Below are 16,778 nucleotides of genomic sequence, written 5' to 3'. Positions count from 1 at the left end.
GAATGCTAACTCAGCCTATATAGGAGATACATGTTTAGAATTTTCGTTCTTGTTGGTTTTGCCAGAAAGATGATACTGAGTTTTCAGTGGATACTTTCGCTTGGAATCTGTTCAAAGTAGAAGCACCTCTCTCCAGCCTGACAAACAGCTGTTACTTTTAAACAAGCATGTAAAAAGCTGGTTTTAAAACTGAAATATCAATACTTTTCAATCCAACTTTTATTGTGGCAGACTGTAATTATGGGCCTATTGTTGATCCACCTTAAGATGGATAATTTTAGAACATAGGTTTTGAGTACAGCGACAAAATTAACAGATATCACTGCCTCTTTAGTACTATTTTCAAAATATTTAGCTTATTCTTCCTATGAAATCTATAGAACACATTGAGTATGCTTATAGGGTCACAGAGAGTAGATTCTTCAACCATAAAAAACTTCCACTAAATTCATTTAGGAAATTCAGGCATTCTTTTTAAAAAGTAACAACTTTTCTTTCACTTGGAAGAATCCAAGTGACAAAAGTAATAGATTTATAACATGTTAAAGATTTATTATTAAAATTCTCAGTGAGGAATATTTTTCTGAATATTTTACAAATTACTTGATGGTTTTTCAACTGTTACTAAGTGTATCTCAACAAAGGTCAAGATCTTTTAAGGAAAAGTTAATATTTAGGTTAATTTAGTTTTGCTGATGTCTATTTTGCATCATAAGTATTTCTCATAATCACCTTCTAGAAACTCAGTATCGAACAATATTGTACCTGGCACTTCTTCCTTCTAAGCAATTGGAATTGACTTAGACTCAGTGACTCAGGGGAAACGTAAGTCTTCTGACATCAGCAGTATATTTGTGTATCTTAGCAACCATCTGACAGCAAAACACTTTTCATTTTCCCAGCATGACAGAATATTGTTATGAGGATTCTAAATATCAACAAGTTGGTCCTAAAAAGCGATTATTAAGCATCAGAAACAACGGTACTTTAGATTTAAAGTGTCCACAAGACTGCAGTGACACCAAAAGGACAACATGTATGCAATGATATTATCAAATAAATGCCACTATAATATATTGTGTCCCAACGTCTGATGATCCGAGTATATAAATAGCATTTGCATGCTATCTTCATGTACATTTCTTCATCTGCCCCTTGTGCCCCCTGCAGAAACTTATGAAAAAATACAGGCCTATTCTAATTTACATGCCATTTGTTTTCCCTTTTACTTGGGAGAGGAATGTAGAGAGATTGGAAGATACAAGTAAGAATGATGAAAATGGTATGCCTGCAATTCAATCAAATGTGATAGGAGTAACCATGTTTGTTGCTCTCTGACCCAATCACATATAATGAACGATGACAGTGAAATCTACCTTTCAGAGCAAAAGATGAAAGAGCTCTGTGGAACAAAACCTAGATCTCTAGCCTTTGGAATTTAAAAGGAAGTTATAGCTCTGGTATCTGTTACAAACACCATATATGCCTTTATACATAAACAGGGCAAAATATGTCAACAAACGAGGTTGTTCTTTGTTTGATTCTAAAAATATAAAGTCAAAGTTTAAGACTGCAATAAAAAGCATAAATACTGTATATTTTTGTAGTCATGTCACCTTAACTGTAAAAAAAAAAGCTTCTCTTTTCTGGCATGTTACTCATAAGGAAACCACATTCAAAATTAGTCATGAAAGCAGGCTTACAATACCGGAAGGAATTTAAGCCGCCTAAGATTTGATACGCACAGATGAGTTACTTCACAGAATATACGATAAAGCTGACGACCTATCTGACCAGGCTCAAAACTGAATTGGCCATTTTCATGGGAGGATAACATTAGAAGCAATGGTTACTACTAGCCACGATGACTTTACAAAACAGACCCCCACAGCACCAGAGGCGCTACACACACACACACACTGTTCAATTCCTACTGCAACAAGAGGAGTGGGAAAGTGTGGCTGAGCGCACCTGTTAAACCAGGGACTACTGCTTCTTTAAACCAACTCAATATCTTGCTGGTATCTGTGGAAAAGAGAATGCTGGTTTACGCGGGCTATTTCCAAATTTCGTTAGTCCCAAGGAGGCAAAAGACGAGAGGTGAAAGAAAACCCATCACCCACACTCGATACAGCAGGGGTCTTCAAACTTGGCCCTTTTATGACTTGTGGACTTCAACTCCCAGAATTCCTCAGCCAGCAAAGCTGGCTGAGGAATTCTGGGAGTTGAAGTCCACAAGTCATAAAAGGGCCAAGTTTGAAGACCCCTGCGATACAGGGTGGGTTTCAAAGGGAGCAGCCTGTCAGGAGAGCATGCCGGCACAAACAGAGGTTAACAGGACGTCTGGCGCCTGCGCTAGATAAGCAGCTCTGACGACCCTGTGAAGCAGGGGAAAAGACGAAAACCGGGCTTTATCCGAGGTTACGGGCTAATGGCGGAAAAACAGACCTGGGCCCTGAGGCGAGTCACGGGGCTAACGGCCGGAAATCTTCAGCATTAACAAGAGACCTAGGGCGGATTACGCAGGTCCTGAAGAAGGGCAGATCCGGAGAAGACGCCGAAAAGTGTCGCCGGGCGGCGCTGGCCGTGAGGTGGCGGCGAAAGAGCCTAGAAATAGCGACCCTTTCCCGAAAAGACCTAGAATTTCGGCCCTTTTCCTCAGCCGCCCGAGGACCACAGGGGAGAAGAGCAACGCGTCTCCCTCGCTTCTTCGGGGAGTGAGGGTGGTGGTGGCGGCGGGGGGGGGGGGGGGGAGAGAGATTCTGACCCCGCCCCGCCGCTCCCTACGTGCTGAGTGACACGCACAGTCAACAGCCAGTCGCCGCCGCTCAGGGGCTCCCGCTCTGACTAATAGGAAACCAGCCGACGGGCGAAATCTGCCCCGTTGTCAGTTCGCAGCCAATCCGGCGTCAGCTCGCGGAGAGGGAGTGAAGCGGCCGAACTCGTGGGCTTGTGGTGGTGGGGGGGGGGGGGAAGAGGAGGAGGGGGGAGTCACTTGGTTCTTACGGTGCCTCAGGCTGCCTTGAGCTAGGAATGCACCGGGCGCGTGCATGGAGAGACGCCATATCTCCCGCGCGCCCCCTCCCCCGCCTTTACTCCTCGCGCTCTTCCTTACCCGTCCAGCGTTCTGTCACGACCGCTGCTTGCTCCGGCCGCCAACGTAGCTGCATCGCCTTACTCGCTGACACGGCTCCGAACCCTACCTCATCCGGGCATTCACCGGCAAAAAAAAGAAAGAAAAAAAACACGTCACAGAGAGGGCGAGGCCACGACGAGACGAGAACAACCCCCTTTAAAGGCGGGGCAGCGTACTTGAGTGACGCGCCGTGTGCGTTTGTGCAGTTGTTTCGCGTCTCGCGAGATGTTTTTTTTTTTTTTTAGTCCGCCGTTGACTGGGGACGTTGTTCGTCGGTGGGCTGATATTTGGGAAGATGCGAAATGTTAATGAATGGACTTTTATTGGGAATGAGCCTGCAAAATGTGGTTCCTTATTGTGCCTGCTCGCCTTTCAAAAAGCATGTGTTTAACTACAGCTGGATGTAGAGTTTTTGGTACAGATTTTCTAATGAGAAAAGTTAAGGATGCAATGAATAATAATAATAATAATAATAATTATTATTATTATTATTATTATTATTATTATTATTATTATTATTATTATTATTATTAAGTTGGAAGGGAACTTGGAGGTCATCTAGTCCAACCCCCTGCTCAGGCAGGAAACCTTATACCATTTCAGGCAAATGGCTGTCCAGTCTCTTCTTAAAAACCTCCAGTGTTGGAGCATTCACCACTTCTGGAGGCAGATTGTTCCACTGGTTAATTGTTCTAACTGTCAGGAAGTTTCTCCTTAGTTCTAGGCTGCTTCTCTCCTTGACTAGTTTCCATCCATTGCTTCTTGTCCTGCTTTCAGGTGCTTTGGAGAATAGCTTGGCTCCCTCTTCTTTGTGGCAGCCCCTGAGATATTGGAACACTGCTATCATGTCACCCCTCACCCTTCTCTTCATTAAACTACACATACCCAATTCCAGCAACCGTTTCCTATGTGTTAGTTCGTAAAGAACGCCAGACCTGGCGGTTCCTCCAGTAACTTTTATGAGGACTGGTAATAAGTCACTTTTTCCAACGGTGTTTCAGTGCTTTGAATGGTTGCTAAATGAATGAATGTATGTTGAGGATTACAGGTAGCTCATTTAGTGACATTTTAAAGTTATAATGGCACTGAAAAAAGTGACTTATGACTATTTTTCACACTTATGACCATTGCAATGTGATTTACATTTTGGATGCTTGACAACTGACTCATGTTTAAGACAGTTACAGTTTCCCGGGGTCATATAATCTCCTTTTACAACCTTCTGATAGGAAAAATCAATGGGGAAGCCAGCTTCACTTAACCTTGCTATTAACAACTGCAGTGGTTCACATAACAAATGTGGCAAGAAAAGTTGTAAAATGGGGTAAAACTCACTGAACAAATTTCTCACTTAGCAACATAAATTCTGGGCTAAAACGTCATAAATTGAGGACTACCTGTAGTATTGGGATCTTAGTGATGGCATCTAGATATTTTTTACGCTTTTAAGCTTGGTCATTAGTTGTTTTTCAGATCCGTGCAACATTTATATTTGTAGATGTCCTGCAATGAATACTTGATGCTTTTATTGTATATTAAATAATACAGAAATAAGTATGCTATAGCTATAAGTCTCACGTCTCTGATTTTTCTAAAGAGCAATGTCTCCTTAAAGTGTCATATTATTCTGAATTAACTATATGGGCTGGAAGTAAAAGATAATGCTTTCCCATGCAGGTCTGGGGATTCTCTCCAAAGAGAAAGGAGTATACATCATCACAAGAGAGCAATGAATGTGGTAAAAGGGGATGTAGATCAAGCTTATCTGTGTGGGAGAGCTGATTTGTTCACAGGAAGTTAAGACCGGAAGGAGTACAGGAAACAGACTAAAAAGTGTTTTGTAAGTGTGCCTATCTCCAGAATTCTTGAATGCAGCAAAGTTTTCCTGAGAGTGATATATTAGTGCTATGCTGTGCACATCAAAAATAAAAAGAGATCAAGAAAAGGCATTTGTTCAAATACAATGACTGGTAAGCTGGATTTGGGGACTTATGCTAATTCAGTTCTTTATGGGTGGGTGGGTGTGCAGTTTTATGTCATTTTACCACAATCTTCCACAGAATGATGGATTGATCTGCCCACAAGAAGTGATTGATAAACTCAATGGGCTTCCTAAGAGATTTTGAGATTTTCTCCAAGGATCTGATGGATGTTCAGCCAAACACTAGTTGTCATTTGGAATGGCCAGGTGACTAAGGCCTTGAACTAGATTCCAATTCCAGTCCTAAGTCATGAAAATGGGCCAGGGAGCTGACCTCTAGTTGGATCCATGTGATGGTGTTGCCCTCTGAGGAAGGAGTTGGTGTCTCCAGCTTTAAAGGAGAAGGTGGTGCATGTCCTCCTTATAAGGCCCTCCTTGGATAAATAGATAATTTTTTTCCTGTCTCTGATCTCTTTATAAGCATTGGGGAGAACCTTAAAAGTCCAGCTGCTTCTTTTGGTTCCAGCCCAGGATGAGTGGGTGATGTATGTTTTCCCACCATTGACCAGCTTTGCTATCTTGTTTAGTGTTTTCCATTTCAGTTATATATTTTAATTCTATTTTTATATGATAAGCTGCCCAATAGATTTGGTCTAAGGTAGCACGTAAATCGAATGAATACATAAATGTTTAAATCTCATTTATTTTGGAATGGAAAAGTCCCTTGGTATCACCAATTCTTCTGTGGCAATTTATTTCAGAAAGTTACTTAGCAAGAATGGGATAAATTGACTAAATTTGGGGAGAGTAAAAGGGGGTACTTTTGAATGTAAGAATCCCTACCTTTTCTTCCATTATCATTGTTTCTCACATTGTTAGATTGATAGCTTTATTTGATTTTTATTGCACACTTGTGATTCCTGTTTGCCAACTGAACATTTTCTTCTTTGGCCTTCCTTTATTGGCAATTAATCCTACTCTGTATTCTAATCCTTTTCAATGTACTTTATGCAGTTGTTCGAACTCCGTTTGACATAGAATGAAGATTTACAGAATAGATGGCCAGAATCCCTGCTCAGTAGCAAAAAGCTAATGTTCCCCAATTTTGTACAGGTAGTCCTTGCCTTACAATAGTTCACTTAGTGACGATTCGAAGTTACAACAGCACAGAAAAAACTGACTTGTGACCATCTTTCACACAACCATTGCAGCATCACCATGGTCATGTGGTGAAAATTCAGAGGCTTGGAAACTGACACATATCTATGATGATGTCCTGGGGTCATTTGATCAGTTTTTGTAACCTTCTGACAAGCAAAGTCCATAGGATAGCCAGAGTCACTTATCAACCATGCTACTAACAGAACAGCTATAGTAATTCACTTAACAACTGTGGCAAGAAAGGTTGTAAAATGGGGCAAAATTCACTTAACTGTCTCACTCAGCAACAGAAATTTTGGGCTCAATTGTTGTAATTTGAGGACCACCAGTAGTTTCCTTGAAAACTCACCACTGCTTCATGCCTTAAAATGGAATGGAATTGTTGTCCGACAGAGTAACTGGAGTAAATATGAAAACAATGCCAGTGAAGACATTGCACTACAAAATAGTTTCTCCCCCCCCCACACATACAGGTCTATGTAGCATATATATTCGCTGTTCTTGCTCACATATTCTCTCAAACTCCACATATATGCACACACAGTGTACACTTTGTTTTCTTATAATTACATATTCCATTCTGATCTATTGTACAAACACATACCCGATTCATGTTGTCTTTACATCTTTACAAGCATGTTTTTGCATAAATTCCATTCATACAGGCCCCCATTTAATTTGTCATATTCAGAGCTTGTCTGGCATAATGTATTTTCTTTCTATTCTTCAATCAAAAGAAAAGTATGTTGGTATGAAAAATATTGTCTCTACAATCTGTCTTTACCTCACTCTGGCAATGTGGCCCGCTCATAATTACTGTCTGAATACACAGTGCTGTAATGCAATGTGGGACAGTAATTGGCAGAATCCCTGTTTCCCTTCCTCCTCCCACACAGCATTGTCTACCATCAAGTAAACAACTTACAGTTGGTTTCCTGAACCTGTTTTTGGACAGGTCTGGAGACTCCAAAGGCTTGCTGCCATTATCATCTGGAATATTTTCTGGGGAAATGCAGCTTTCAGGATCAATATACATTTCTTTTATCCAAGAAAGCCTGGTCAGCTTGAGTTCGGTATTTAGCACTGAGCAAGAACACTGAGAAGGGAGGAACCTGCTCTAGCGCAAGAATTGTGGGAAAGTAGGCTTGTTATGGGGTTAGGGTTCAGGAAGAGGAATTGCTACTGGGTTTTTTTTTCTGGCTGTATTTTCCTTGCCAAAGCAGTCCTGCCATATACAGACCTGCCATCCACAAATCCAGAGTTTCTTGCACATCCACATGAGTCTCCATGCAGAGTTTCCATTTCAGGCGGAGCAGCTGCTTCAATCTATGCAGCTACAACCGACATTTTAATATCTGCCCATTTGACTGATCACAAAGAGCTCCCAATTCAGGTTGAACTGGCAAATCTAAAGTGCCCAAGGGGGCAGGGGGATCACAGCTGACTGAGTTCCAAAGAGTGGTCTTTGGCTGGCCAAGACCACTCTACCAGCTGATACAAAGCCTTCAAATTTACCTGTGGTTGTCTGCTTAGCCAATTGGGATTTTTATCTAGCCCATTGACTAGATCAGGCCTTACAACATAGTGGTGGTAGGCAGCCCATCGAGCACTCCTGTGTGGCCCACCAATGTTTTTCTTTTTTAAATACGGTAAATTTACCACCAGCAGGCATCATGCCACTAACGAAGGATTTGAGGCCCTGTCCCAAAGCCCTTCCCATGCCTCCAGGCTTTGCCTACGTCACCAATTCTATCATTGCCACCTCTTCGGTGGTTGCTGAACAGGTGATTAGCAGGCCAGCTATTCCTTTGTGCCCCACAATTAATTTGTCATGCAGTCTTTTCTACGGATTGTGCAAGTGTGGCCTGGATCAAGATCAGCAGAGTCAAGTGCAGAACAATGGCTCAAAGGCTGGTTGGTCATCAGGAGATTGAGGAGAAGGCCGAGAAGCAGTTTTCAAGATGGACGCTGCCTACCCAGAGGAGCTCCCGATCCTACTTTTTTCTGCGGCCAGAATTTATGTTGCTAAGTGAGAAATTTGTTAAAGTGAGCTTTGCCGCATTTTACAACTTTTCTTGCCACGTGAATCGTTGCAGTTGTTAAATTAAGTGACTCTGGCTTCCCCATTGACTTTGCTTGTAAGAAGGTTGCAAAAGCGTGGGACGTGGCATCCGTCCTAAACATGAACCAGTTGTCAAGCATCCGAATGTAAATCTCATGACATGGGTCATAAGTTGAAAAATGGTTCATAAGTCGGTTTTTTCCGTGTCATTGTAACTTCGAAAGGTCCCAAAACGAACGTTTGTAAGTCGAGGACTACCTGGCAACCAAGGCCTGCTGCGATAGAACCTGGGAGCCAATGGAAGCACCTGCTTCAGCCTTTGTGCAACTCTCTAATAACCTTGGGTGCTGTAGGATGCGTTGTCAGTGATTTCCTTGTTGACCAATTATCTAAGCTTAATTAATTCCAAGCATCTTGAAAAGCTCCAGCCTAATTAATGGCAATTAATTGTTTACAGTGTTTCTCAGGTTTGTAAGAACATCCCTACCTTTTTCTTTTCTTTTTTTTTACTACATTCCTGTGCGTGATAGTTCTCCCTGCCAGATCGGAAATTGTACGAATGCAGTTGTGCCCTGTGCCCAGCTATAAAGCCAGCTATGGCTAAGGAAAGGCAGGACTGACGCAATGCGTCCCTTTCCTCTGAGGTTATATTCACTTTCTTTCCCCTGCATTCCCCTACTTAGCTATTGCACCTGACACATGGCAACATCCCTTGCAACTCTGCCTTTGTCTAATACTGGCAGGGCTTTCATAGTGTTAACAAAGAGACAGTGTTAGGGCCTCCCTTTCCAGACTGGCCTTATAGAGGCTGCCTGTCTGGTGAACACTGATTTAAAATCGATGTTTGTTTTGAAAGGTTTTTATTTTCTTCTGCTTGCCCCTGTTGCAATCTGCAGTTGTTCCCATGCCTTCTCAACAGGTTTTGAGTCCTTGGGCTTACAAAGGCACAGTCACTTAGCATTAATTGTTTCCTGCGCGGGGCAGCCAGTACTCCCTCGGAGCCACGGTGAGGCTGTTCTTCCCAGGCAGAGCCAAGTCAGTCGCTGAAAAGGAGACCAAAGAAAAGAGACATAATGGAGTGTATTGAAGTGAGATCAGTCTCATGGGGTGGGGTGAATAGGAATGCAGAGTGGCCTGAGAGCAGAAATGAAGGAGTGTCTCATGAAATTTGGGGTCAGGAGTCTCACAAAGCTTTCTTTCCCTCTGCTTCATTCTCATGGGCGTCTACTTGAGGAACTGAGCCTGGTGGGAAATGGTGCCTTCAGAGCCTGCTGGCACTTTCACTTGATGCTTTACAGATGTTTTGCTTGTGAGGAACGCTTAATGCTTTTCCTTCGGGCTGGTTTTACAACTTTTATTTTTAGCTTGCAACTTTATTACTGGAAACCAGATTTTAAATATGTGGGCATCTTAAAACTGGAATGCTGCAAAATAGCAACAATGGGCCTATTTTGTAACTACAAAACGGGATTCCTAGTTTGTACACAATCTTCTGTTTTAAAGTTACCATGTGAAAAAGTTCATTGTTTAGATAAGCCAGCAACATTCTTGGAAGTTATGTGTAAAATTTGCCCTTCCTGCTATCACGTGCACCGTATTTGCTTTTTCTTGAATTGTCAGGAGTGCTAAGAACAATGTTATGTTTGTATTATAAGGTATTATTTTGAACAGCAATACATAAATTTCATCTGTGACAACAGCTAGAAATACAGCACCAATATTAGGAATGCTTTCATATGGCCTACAAGATTTAAAAAGTGATTGATTGATTATGCGGCTTCAAACCAGAGTAAATTCTTAGTAATCACAACTTAGTCCTTCAGGTCTTCCAGTGATGCATCTAATAGAGATCTGTACTTCTGTGCTGTTTCTTATAATGTAGCTAATCCCAAATATTTTATTTCGGAGCAAAGGACAGGCATTCTGCCCATCCCCTCATTCCAGTACAGAAGCCAAATGGAGCAAAAATTGGTTGTTTGAAATGTTATCACGTGGCAGGGTCAGTTTTGATAGTGGGTTATTGATCTGGTATTCTAAAAGATTTGGGAAGCTGGAGAAGTGATTGCAGCTCCTCCTACTAATATTTCCTGGTTCCACTTTCTGCACTTGGAGTAGCTCAATAAAAGGTACTGGCATTATATATTTATTATTTTTATAAGATCTGAAGCTACTTATATGGTGACTGCTTGTGTTAGTTAATCTACCAAACAGAAACAAATCAGGTCTACTTTCCATTGTGAAAAATCCAGAAAGTGGATTTGTTCCAAAACTTCCACATCTAAGTTGGCAAGAATATTCTATCAGTCTTTTTCCAGTTTCAGCAGGTGGCTTTTGCTTTTGCAGTGGAAGTTTTAGTTCTTTGACCCTTCCGTTCTTCCAGTGCACTTTCATGAACTTTTATATCCATTCTGAGGTCACTCAAGAGTTGAGCTTCCATTTTCTCCTTCAGTTTATTACTGCGTCTACTCTGAAGAATGCCTTGATTCTCCAGAGATAATGAGGGAAGATGGTGTTGGTGAAAAGGGGGAGATTTCATCCATGGTATCCAGTTTGTTAATGGACACTTACCATTAGGACACCTGAATCTATTTTCAGTTAGTGTAAAATCATACATCTGCACATTACTCCATTGCTGGTTTACAGTAATAAAGTTGAAAACTTAAAATAAAGTTGTAAAATCAGTGCCAAGTAAAAGTATTAATCAATTCATCCAATTGCACAGGAGCATTCATGGATACTATTGCACATAATGATTGTGTATGTTTACAAAGATGCAGATATGACAATGATACAACATTTATACATGTAAAGCAGGGGTTCCCAACCTGTGGGCCATGAGGGGTTGCAACCGAGCTGCGGAAACAGCCGGCGAGAGCGCGCGCAGGTGCATCCCCACTTGTGCGAGCAGCAGGTGAGTGTATGCGGTTGCCCCATTTGCATGAGCGGCACACACACATGCACGCTGCTTGTGCAAATAGAGGTGCCGCTCGCATGGAAACATCCCCTCCCTCCCGCCAGTCCTCAAACACGGAAACTTTGGGGAACTCTGATATAAAGTATGAAAATAGGGGCTACATTCTAAAAAGCTTCCTTAAAAATTGAAAATAAACAATATTTAACTTCAGACCAAACTTTTATTTCTCCTTGATGCAAATGAAAAAAAAAAATTAAAGGATCTGCTCCTAGTTAATAGTAAGCCATAATATTAATTTGTCTACAAAGATGCCTAATAAAGAAATCATTTTATAAAAAGCCAGAGCAAAACATATGTTTTGATATAAATATTATCAGTTCAGAATGCTTACTTTCAAATAATTTAAAACAAGGTGAAGCCTAATTTTGCATTGCTGGTGAAAAACCTTATTTTACGAAGTTCAACATTTTATAACCACCAAAAGCACAAATACCATTATTCAAATTTTATAATTTGGATGTCAGTGTTTTGAAGTCTCTTTTAACCCTTTTGGAAACTCTTTATGCAAGAAATGTGATTTGAACTGAAATCGCTGTCTCATATTCACGTTTACTATATTTAATGAATTGCTTAATTAAGCCAAATTTATGGAAATCAAGACGTGTCACATACATAAATTCCCACTGTTTCCTTTTTCCCTTATAGCTTGCATGTATCATAAAATGAAAAATTATAATCTATTTAAAAAGAATAATTTCTAGTGAATTATGCATATATGTTTAATACTTAGGTTCATGAACTGGAATGCAATATATATTACACAAAGCAAATTCTGGACACAATTTTCTTATTCCCAGCAGAGTAAATCTCACTGGACACATTAGATCTGTTATGGAATGACATTCCTGATTAGGTATAGGATTCAATTTCATACAGGAAACTGCTTCTACCAAAACTTCTCACAGCCTGTTTTATTTTCTTTGGTTTCCAGTGAAGATGGGGAAAGCTGCAGAATTCTCAATATCATTGGCTTTCTGCCACTTGGATGTGGTGCCTAAGCACGTGGCCTTGAGAGAAAAGTCAGTGGGTGCGTTTCTGAAGCGTTGCTATAAAGGAAAAGCCTACAAACAATTAATTGTACCCTCTGGTGGGGGGTTCCTGTGCCACCATATGGCACGAGAGCCGCTTACTTCTAGGACCAATGAGCACAGGCCAACTTAGAGTAATAGAATGCCAGTTCCCAGGCAAGGATATTTCAGAGCTTGCATAATAGACTCTAGCCATGGAAGGAAGCTCACTTTTCACATGCAAATCAGTTCACAGGAATGATTGTGGAATTTTGCCAGAGAGATGAGCCTCCCTGTTACTGGGTAACAATTTCTGTAAGCAATGCACAGATAGTGCAATTGCTCTTTGCACCAAAGAAGCGGGTGCGAGGAGCAGCAATTTAGTCTCCAATCTGTTTGGATTCATCTCTTCAGATCTACAGAGGACCCAACTGATTCCCAAAAGACAGAGATTAAAATAGTCCTTGTGTCTTTTCTAAATGGAAGTATTTAATTTGGTTGTACTAAAATAACTGAAGTGCAGCCCTAGTAGCCCTCTCTGGCAATTTACACATTATTCTGGGAACTTCTGCTGAAGGATGTTTTTGAAAGGTAGCCCAAATAATGGATTTCTTTGTATCTTTTAAAATGTGCTTCTGCTGTTTTCTACATTTTATTTATTTAAAACATGTATGTAGCCACCCATGCTATAACAAATTCTGGGCTGCTCCTAATCAAAAATTAAAACCACATTTAAACTATAAAACCCAAACATGTTAGGAACAAATACTTGATGCCAAGTCAAGCTTCCAATATGTAGTCACCTCCTCTTACCCCAGGACTTGGGGAAAACAGCCAAGTCTTCAGTGCTTTATGTAAGGCTAAAAAGGGTGGAGGCTGCTGAACACCTCAAAGGAAAGGGTGTTCCATAGGGCAGGGGCTGCCCCAGAAAAGGCATGCGTCCTAGTTCCCATCAAATGGCAATGTTTAAAGGAAAGGATTAGGAACGTGCCCATCTTAACTGACCTGATTGGATAGGTAGATGGGTAGATTGGAAATTGCTTTAAAGGTGATGGACTAGCACCTTAAATTGCACCCAAAAGGAGACTGGAAGTCAGTGCAGCTCATGCAACAGAGGTGTTATATAGGTAAAATATGGGGAACTATCACTGTGCACACTGCTACCTATATTCTGTGCCAGTTTTTAAGTGGTCTTCAAGGGCAGCCCCATGTAAAGTGCATTCCAGCAATCCAAATGGGAGGTGACCAAGACATGAGTGACTACTCTTGGTCCTGGAAAAAGTGCAATTGATGCAGTAGAGGAATCCATGCAAAGACCACCACTAGCTACAGGTGCCATGTGTTCCTCAAGCAAGAACTGTGAGTCCAGGGGGACCCCCAAATTGCTCACCAGCTCCATCTAGGAAAGTGCCAACCTGTCCAGATTCAGATATTGCTGGGCATAAAGGGCCAAAACCCCATAGCCATTCCATCTTGCCAGGGTTCAGTTGAAGCCAGACCCTTACAGCCACCAGATACTTGATCAACACTACCACAGCATCACTTGGGGTGGATATATATAATTGGGTATCATCAACATACTCACAATACAAGACCATATACCAACAGACGTTTTCCCCTAGAAGTTTGATGTAGATAGTAAAAAGGAGCAAAAAAAGGCTCAAGCCCTAGGACACCCCGCATAACAGGGGCTTGTGGCTTGACCTCTCGTCTCCTACCAAGACTGAATAGCCATGGAGGAAGAAGGAGAGCCACCATAGCATTATGCTTCACACTCCCAACCTCTGAAGCTGTTCCAGAAGGTGTTGAAAGCCACTGAAAGGTCCAGGAGGGTCAGAATAGCTTCACCACTTCCATCCCAAGCTCACCAGAGGTCATCAACAAGTGCAACCAATGCTGTTTCAGTGCTCTGCCTGGGGCTGGACTGCAAAGGGTCCAAATAATCTGCTTCATCCAAGCTCCTTTGTAGCTGTACACCAACCTCTTAACAATTTTCCTTAAAAAGATTGGATACTGGACAAAAAGTGTCCAGTACTGTGGGGTTCAAGGGAGTTTTCTTGGGAAGCGGGTGCACACGGCCTTCTACAGGGGAGCAATGTCGCCTCCTTCCTGAAATAGACATTAATCATCTCTTGGGCCCCACTACATGCCATCTCCTAGGAGACCTTAACCAGCCAGGAGGGCCATAGATCCAAAACACAGGTGGCCAAGCTCATAGCACAAGAACCCTCTCCATTTCCTTAAGAGCAACCAGGTTGAACTCCTCCCAGATAACAAGGCATGTGGTCCTTTCTCCTTGCCTACAATGAAATTCTCTATGTAAGATGCAAACGAATGAAATTTAGAGGTATATGGGATGAGCAATAGCTTTAGCCATTATTACAGATAGTATATGTTTATTAAAAAATTACCCTAAACTAGTTTGATTGTTGTGATTTGTTCCAGAGGAAGGATGATAAGGATAAAGGTTTAATCTTTACAGTATCTTAATTAAACTACAAAGCCTAGAATTCTTTGGGGGGGGAGAAGAGAAGCAATGCCAATTACATTTATCTGAAGTTACTTTTAGATTTGGAAAGCAGATGAACCTTCATAAGATGCAACAGTGCCAGGAAGAACAATTGTAGGTCTCAATTTCCCCAGCTCACTGGATTAGCAGGATGAATATCCTAAGAATCTGTATCGCTCCCCTGAAGCCTGTCTTCTATTATTATAATCTGACCTCAAGCATTAAAAAATGCTGCTGGGGTGCTACATCTCTACGAAGTGGCTAGTACAACATTGGTTATTTATTTGATGCTGAGGGAAGCACCCCTTGGGGGCCCCTGTGGAGTGAATCTTCTTCAATCAACTTCTTCACAGCCACCAATAACAATCCCATTTGCTGCTGTAGCAACAATAACTAGAGTTTCTGGAGGGACTCCTAATTGTGTTCAGCTGGATACTGATTTAACTGGAGTTATCTTTTCTGGGTAAATAATCAGGGATAATACTATCTAAGTCTTGGGAAAAGAAACTCATTTTGTTGACCATGTTAGAGAGTGCACAGATGTAGAAAGGTACGAAGGAAGCGGCCAGAAGTAAACCAGGAAGAGGGGAGAGTCAAGTTGCCAGTTCTTCCAGAATCCTTATCTACATTTTTGTGGATGTTCTCCTGAGCTGACACAGAGTTCTAGGATAGATTATGGGACCGAATTAATCACATATCATAGGAGGTGCTGTGATCTGATTATTCTCCTGTTACTATTACCGCACAATACTGGACATGTTCACAATCATGGGGTATCCCTCCTCCTATATCTGTACACTCAAGTTCTGTTTTCTAAATATACTGCTTTTCATTTGTGTCTATTACTGTTAAAATTTCATTTTTAATTTTCAGTCTAGTTTTCAAGCTGGTCCAAACCATTACAAATGTTAATTTTTTATCTTCTAGTGTGCTGGTTAGATTTCATTGGCTTTTTTTATTTCTTCACCAGCAGCATCTCCACTTTTTCAATATTCCCACCAGAAAAAGTACTAAAGGTGAGAAAATGGAGGGAGATGCTACATTCCTGTTCACCTTGTTCAGCTAACATGCAGCAGCAGGCATGCTGCCCAGGGGTGAGCTGCCAGGGTTTGGAAAAGCAGATGCTGATGGATTAAATAATTGGATTGGTATATGCTTCATTTTTGTTCTTATGTGGGTGTGGTTGAAAGGATGCATGGCTACATATACAGGTACACGTGCATTTATAAGGCCCAAAGCAACCAAACTCCATCGTTTTGGTGATTCTGGATAAATTTGACACAGTATATATACTCTGTGCGTGCAAATTATGCATGTGTGGGTATGTGCACTCTTAATGTATTTGCTTATTTAGCTTTACTTGCTGGATGGGGCCAAATGAACAATAGTACAATCTGATTTGGTAACATTTGATAAGATTAAATAAAATAAACGATAAGTATAATCTTAGTTGTCATAAATGGGTATCGGCCAATCATAGAGATATAGCTACTCATGTTATTTTGTAAAGACGAAGAGAGAAAAGAAGTGGTTTTATCAAATTTACAGAATGGGCCTGATTTTGAACGGCTAGCCTCCTTTGTACTCCATTATATTATCAATAAACATAAATGTGGCCTGATGTAGCTATTGGATGGCTGGGGTTGGATTTCTCTCCAGATAGCATAAGTAAAGATTAGTCCTTCCATGTCATGAATTTCAGAGAGCAAAAAGTATGGAGCATCTGCTGCTTCAAGCATATGCTAGCGCCAGCTAGTAAAGCAGACAATTGGATCAGCTCTGCATTAAGCCCTCTTCTCTGACCAACATAGAATAGGAGACCTATAAGCATAAATTCTGTGACTGTACCATCTACAAAAAGTAACTGTTAGCATGCTGGATTTACAGATTAAGTCAACCCTTACAGGAGTAGCTGTTTCCCTTCATTTACTGAAATGCTCCTTGGCCTTTCCTCTCAGAAACAAAAACTATTTTCTTTTCTGTCAATTTGGAGCTGGGGTTCAAGAAT

General features: G+C 41.2%; 2 protein-coding genes across 6 annotated transcripts in view; one reads left to right on the top strand and one right to left on the bottom strand.

The window, feature by feature from the left end:
* Positions 1 to 3,346, bottom strand: part of NDEL1 (nudE neurodevelopment protein 1 like 1) — a 28,636-nt gene extending 25,290 nt beyond the window's left edge. For 4 of the 5 annotated variants that reach the window (XR_014491578.1, XM_083355392.1, XM_083355395.1 and 1 more), the window contains exon 1: positions 3,116 to 3,346. The gene's annotated coding sequence lies outside the window, so the exon portion shown is untranslated. Of the gene's footprint in view, positions 1 to 2,448; positions 2,890 to 3,115 lie in introns of those variants that run through there. The other variant, XM_083355393.1, reaches the window with a different exon arrangement.
* Positions 3,347 to 5,013: 1,667 nt separating this feature from the next.
* RNF222 (ring finger protein 222) overlaps positions 5,014 to 16,778 on the top strand; it is a gene marked incomplete at its 3' end in the record, with an annotated part of 51,933 nt that continues 40,168 nt past the window's right edge. The window contains exon 1 of the mRNA XM_083356963.1: positions 5,014 to 5,106. The remainder of the gene's footprint in view (positions 5,107 to 16,778) is intronic.

Source organism: Vipera ursinii (genome assembly GCF_947247035.1).
Source record: "Vipera ursinii genome assembly, chromosome: 2".
Lineage (NCBI taxonomy): Eukaryota > Metazoa > Chordata > Lepidosauria > Squamata > Viperidae > Vipera > Vipera ursinii.
The sequence above is the reverse complement of the archived record's forward strand: the minus strand, read 5'-3'. Positions and strand labels throughout refer to the sequence as shown.